Raw genomic sequence first — 6,364 nt, 5'->3', positions numbered from 1 at the left:
TAATAAAATTTAATAATAAAAAATCCAAAAAACACACACACACAAAAAGAATAATCTTATTTTATACTAGCTGTTACTTCTCCCCCCTTGTTAAGCTTTCCATCTGTTAGTTTTACCTGGGGTAAATACTTGCTGAGAATTATAAACCTGTGACAAATTTAAAGAGGTCTGTGGAGGACTGAAACATCAAAGGAAAGAACTGTCTTGCCTCCCTTGAGGTGAAAGGAGTAATAATGTTGGTAGCAGCTCTGAGGAGAGAGCTGTGCCCATCAAAGCAGTAGGCTGGTATGGATGACCTGCAGCAGTGGCTGGTTGACAAGAAGGCTAAGGTAGAAGAACACCAGAGACCTGTCTTATTTTCAAACAAGATGGTACTAGGAACTCTCAGACCAGAAGACAATGTCCAACCACAAAACCAAGAAGGGTTGTTGCAACTTACCATAATTTGAATATTAAAAGGAAGTTCAAATTTTTGTGGGCATGGGCTAGTAAGATCAAAGTATTTAAATTACATGAAAATGAAGTCTAATAAAAAAGGAAAAGAAAATGAAGTCTCAATTTGTTGCCTCAGCCAGGATGACTGCACAACCCAGAATCCTCCACTCCAGCCCCTGAGAACAACTTTATGGATTGATTTGTGTCCATCAGAGTCATCTGTTATAAATCCTTAACTGTGCTTATAATCCCATCTCATTTAGAGAAAAACTATTTGTGTTATGTCAATGAGACAGTCTTAGGGTTGCTATTGTTGTTAGGTGCCACTGAATTGAGTATGACTCAAAGAGACCCTGTGAATAACTGATTTGAACCCTGTCCTTTCTTGTGCCGTCCTCATCATTTCTGACCTACGTGAGCCCATTGCTGCAGTTACTGTGTCAATTCACCTCAATGAGGGTCTTCCTCTCTTTTAACAACCCTCCACCTATCCATGCCTGATAGCCCTTTCCAAGAAATAGCCTCTCCTTACAACATGCCTAAAGTAAGTGAAATGAAGTTTTGTCATCTTTGCCTCCAATGAGCATTCTGGCTGCCCCAGAATACTTTCTCCAATACATATTTGTTTGTCCTTTTGACAGTCCATGGGAAATTCAGTACTCTTCTCAAACACCATGGCTCAAAGGGATCAATTCTTCTTCTCTCATACTTACTCACTGCCCAGCTCTCAGATGAACAGGAAGTAATTAAAAAGACCATATCCAGAATCAGATACACCTTGGTCTTCAAAGTGATATCACTGCTCTTCAGTAATCTGGAGAAATAATTGGCTGCAGACTTTCCCAATGCAATATATCTCCTGATTTCCTAACTGCTGGGACCAAGGACATTATTTGTGGATCCAAGTAAGATTAAATCATTGACAATTTCAATCTTTTCTCCATTTATTATGATGTTGCCTATATTTAGTGTTAGGGTTGTTGTTGTTGTTGTTGTTAAATGCCATTGAGTTGTAGGCAACTCATAGCAACCCTATGAATACTTGTATAACTTTCTTCGTTTCTCCAAGTTCATAGGGTTTCTGGAGGCAAGCTATTTCAGAAGTGGATGCCACTCCTGCTTCCAAGTTTGTTTTAAACGGGGAGCTCCACCGAACACTGTCCACAATGGATAACCATTATCGCATTTGACACGTCAGTGGCACAGTGTTCAGCTTCACAGCAACCACAAGTTACCTCTGTACAGCAAATGGACAGACCAGTGCTATACCACCAAGAAGAATGACCAAAAAACAATTAAAACCAGGCCTGAGGGAAGCAGATTAAAATCACCCACCTTTGGCTTAGAGTTGTTGTTGTTATGGGCCGTCGAGTCGCTTGTGACTCATAGCGACCCTATGTACAACAGCTCTAAACTCTGCTCTGTCCTGTGCCAATTGCACTGCTTCTGACACACTCATCCCAATTGCCCCAGTCACAGAATCAATCCATCTCCCAGAGGGCCTTCCCCTCCTGCGCCTGCCCTCCACTCTCCCAAGCATGATGTCCCTCTCCAAGGACCGATCCCTCCTTACAACATGACCAAAGTATGTCAGATGAAGCCTCAGAATCCTTGCCTCCAAGGAGAAGCCTGGCTTAACCCTCTCCAGGGTGAATCTATTTGTTTTCTTAGCAGTCCATGGCACCCTCGACACTCTTCTCCAACACCAAAGCTCAAAACCATCAATTCTCCTTCTATCTTCCCTGGTCATTTTCCAGCTCTCTGACACATAACAAGTGATTGCAAAGAACATGGCCTATACAAGAGTCACCTTAGTCTCCAGAGATACAACATTGCTCTTGAGTACTTTAGAGAAGTCCCTAACAGCAGACTTTCCCATCACAATATGTCTTTTAATTTCCTGGCTGCTGGTGCCAAGAGTGTTGATTGTGGAGCCAAGCAGGCTAAAGCTGTGAACAATCTCATTCTCTTCACCATCCATCCTGATGCTGCCAATTGGTCCAGTGGTGAGAATCTTTGTCTTCTTGACATTGAGCCTCAATCCATATTGAAGGCTGCAGTTCCTGACCCTCAGCAGCAAGTGCCTCAGGTCCTCCTCAGTTTCAGCAAGCAGGGTTGTGTCATCTGCATAACACAGATTGTTAATAGCTCTTCCACCAATCCTGATGCCACATTTCTCCTCATAGAGCGCAGCCTCTTGGATAATCTGTTCTGCATCCAGGTTGAAAAGGTATGGAGACAGGACACATCCCTGGCATACACCCTTCCCAATTTTGAACCATGCAGTGTTTCTTTGCTCTGTTCTGATGACTGCCTCTTGGTTCAAGTATAAGTTTCACATTAGCATGATCAAGAGTTCTGGGATTCCCATTCTTCTCAGAGTCAGCCACATTTTGTTTTAGTTTGGCTTAGGGTAGGGTTGTTTTAAGTCAATCTCTTTGTCTATCTTTTGAGATATAACAAAGAGAAGACTGAGTATGCAAGCAAGCAGAGATGGGGGAGGGAGGGAGGGAGATGCCACAGCACATGCAGAACACCAAGGAATGAAGGAACAAGAACCTTTTCCTAGAGGCAACAGAGAACACTTCCCCTTAAATTTATGTATGTAATGTCCTAAACTGTGAAAAAAGGCATTTCTGTTTATTAAAGCTACCCCCCTGTGGCATTTCTATTACAGATGCAAAACAGCATAACCTAGATAGCAACTAAATGGGAGGTGTGATATATGCATCTCTAGTTAAGATGCAGATTTATTCTGAAGCTGTTCATAAAGTATCCTACAAGAAGTGCTTCCTAGAAGGTGGATACACATTGCAATGTCAAACAACCCATCAAACAGTTTTATCAGGGTGTGGAGTAAAATGGGAGAAAAATTTTACATCAGTGAGCACTAAAATATCCCTAGAAAAAAAATCTGACCCCAAAAAGAGTTCACATAGATCTTGTGTTGTTTATTTATCTAATAAAAATGGACATTTCCTTCCTGCTTATTTGTACTCTATCTTTAGTTCTTTCCAGAACCTAGCTACATATTGCTAGGCCTATTTTTTTCCCCCAAGCCATCAGTCCCAAATAAAGACCAATATATTTCAACTTTCATAAGCCAGATAGGGCAATTTAAAGAAATATCATACAGAAGACTCATCTAATCTTATACCCTCATTTTCCTACTTCTAAAAAGCATGTGCCTTCATTGCCTTTTCCAAAAAGTGAATTTGAAATTATGACAACAGTTTTTCATTCAGGCTACTATAACAAACACTACTGAAATGAATCTCTTACTGTAAATCCAAAAGTCTTTCCTCCATTCTTATCCTACTAAAATGTCATACTTAATTCATTGCCTTCAAGTTGAAACTAACTCAAAGGTGACCCTTCAATGAATTTCAAGGCTGTAAACCACATGGGAGGAGAATGCCCATCTTTCTCCTTCAGACCTGGTAGATGTGAACTGCCAGGGTGACTCAACCTTTGGGTCAGCAGTGTACCTCACTAAAGAGTAAGTTACCAGAGCACCCTAAATGCTGTACCACATCTAACATAGTGATCAACCTCTTATTTGTTCACTGAATGCAGCACATACTAGGAGCCGGGAGTTCCTGGATGGAGCAAAAGGTTAAGGTGCTCAACTCCTGACTGAAAAGCTAGAGGTTTGAGTCTATCCAGAGACACCTGAGAAGAAAGACTTGATAATCTATTTCTGAAAAGGCAGCCACTGAAAATTCTATAGACAGCAACACTGAAAACGAAAGCCCTGTGGAGTATAAGAGTCTATTCTGACATACATGGGGTCACCATGAGTTGAATCAACTCCACAGAGATGTTGTTGGTAGTGGTAAGTGAGTCATTGTCTTAAGCACCTTGCACATATAAAGCGAAAAAACAAAGACCTCTTCCCTTGGGATAAAACACTCATTGTCGAGTTGGAACTGACTCATAGTTGACCCTCCAGTGGTTTCTGAGGCTGTAAATTGTATGAGAGAAGACTGCCATCTTTCTCCCTTAGAGTTGCTGGCAAATTCAAACCTCCAGAGAGGCCCAGCCTTTGGATAAGCAATACAATTCCCTATAGACTATGCAACCAGAGATCCTTCTTCCTTCACATAGCTTGCATCAGAGTGCAAGCAGACTATACTATCATAAGCATATTATAAGTGATATAGTATATTAGAAAATGGGAAACCAACTGCCCTTTCTAACAGCAAAGAAAGGACTTGGGCTCTGACTATGGCACTAAAATGTCATAGGCCAGAAAAAGGCAGAAAGTTGGAAGGCCCAATGTGATGTTCACCTAAAGTATCCCCAAACAGTAAATCCAGAAACATCAAAATTTGAGCAAAGTAATTGGATTTCTTGTGGAAAATGGAATAATGGCATTTCTTTACATCTGACTCTAGTAGAGATAGAACTATCTAACCAGCTTTAGAATGGAGACAGAAAAGGGTGAGGTATAAAGATGTGAATGTTTCAAAGAAAGGACTGTGAACAGCTCTAGACCTGGAGTTTGACTTTGAGTCGTTTAGTATAATTGCTACAGGACCAAGACGTCCGTACTGTCCTCACTTCTGTCTCATTTGGATTTGCTCCTCATTATCTATAGCTCTATCTTTTTTTTATTTGGTTGATGCTTCCAGATCAATTTCTAGACTCAAAGTCTCTCCTGACTTGAATATCCACATGCTTATTTGGTCTTAATTATCACCCAGCACATAACCATTCTTGCTGTTTTGCCATCAATCTACCCCCTTCTCGCTGATTTCTACCCAGTCATCCCTGGTAGAAACTGTGGGCTATACTTCAGTGTCCTCCTCTTCTATTCTAAATCCCATTGATCCTCTCAAGGCCACATCTCCCTCACATTACCGTCACCATGTTACACACTCAGGTCTCTGTTTTCTTCCCGTCTCTGTTTTCTTCCCAGAGTACAGCCTCAACTTCAAGCTGCTCACAGCCTAGAGGTCCCAGATTCACTTTCCTCCACCAGGTCACTCATATTCCTGCCTATGCAATTGTTTCCTACAGTACAAATTCATTCTGTCACGTTTTCCCCCTTCAATAAATAAGAAAGTTGACCTTGAGTTGATTCTGACTCATGCCTATTCGGTGCATTTCAGAGAAAAACTGTGAGTAGAGTTTTCAATGATTGTTCCCCTTTAGAAATAAATCACACACACACACAAAAGAAATCACCAAGTTTTCTCCCAAGATGCCTCTGGCTTGATTCAAACCACCAACCTACCAGTTAGTAGATATGCATTTAATAATCGTCACCACTCAGAATTCTCTTCCTAAATATGCAGCCTGAAATTGGTAATATGTTTTCCAAAGAATACATTCACCAAGAGACACAGATTCACTTATCAATAAAATCACACCTTTAAAAAAAAGCACATTAGGATTTGGGTTGGGTGTTTTTTTTCTTTTTTCAGTAACACAAAATAAATGCTCGCAAAACACAGAAACACAAAAGGGGCTCAGCTTCTTGTTTCAAATAGGAGAATGGAAAAAATGTAAGGAAAATACATTTAACATTCAGTGGAGTGTTGTTATGTAGAGTTGAGTTGGAACTGACCCATGGCTGACCCTCCAGTGGGTTTTCAGGAGCAGTAAATAACAAAGGCATTAACTGCCCATCTTTTTCCTGTAACTAGCTGGAAGATTCGAACTGCGTGCCTTCAGGTTGGCAGTGCATCCCCACACTACTAGAGCTCCCTATTCAGTGAAATACTCTGCCTCTATTATAAATGGTGTACAAAGCCATTTTACTTGCAAATACATCCAAGCATGACTCAAAGTCACACCAACAGCAAAGTACTACATTATTTCATCTAAACATCAGTTTTTTATCAAAACATTCGTTTCATGGGGCAAATGTATTAGTCCTATTCTACAGATGAGAAAAACTGAGAAACCTTGCATTGCTGATTTT

Source organism: Elephantulus edwardii, unplaced genomic scaffold (genome assembly GCF_000299155.1).
Source record: "Elephantulus edwardii isolate Elephantulus edwardi_28Jun2011 unplaced genomic scaffold, EleEdw1.0 scaffold00227, whole genome shotgun sequence".
NCBI classification, from domain to species: Eukaryota; Metazoa; Chordata; class Mammalia; order Macroscelidea; family Macroscelididae; genus Elephantulus; species Elephantulus edwardii.
Note: the sequence above shows the minus strand (reverse complement) of the source record.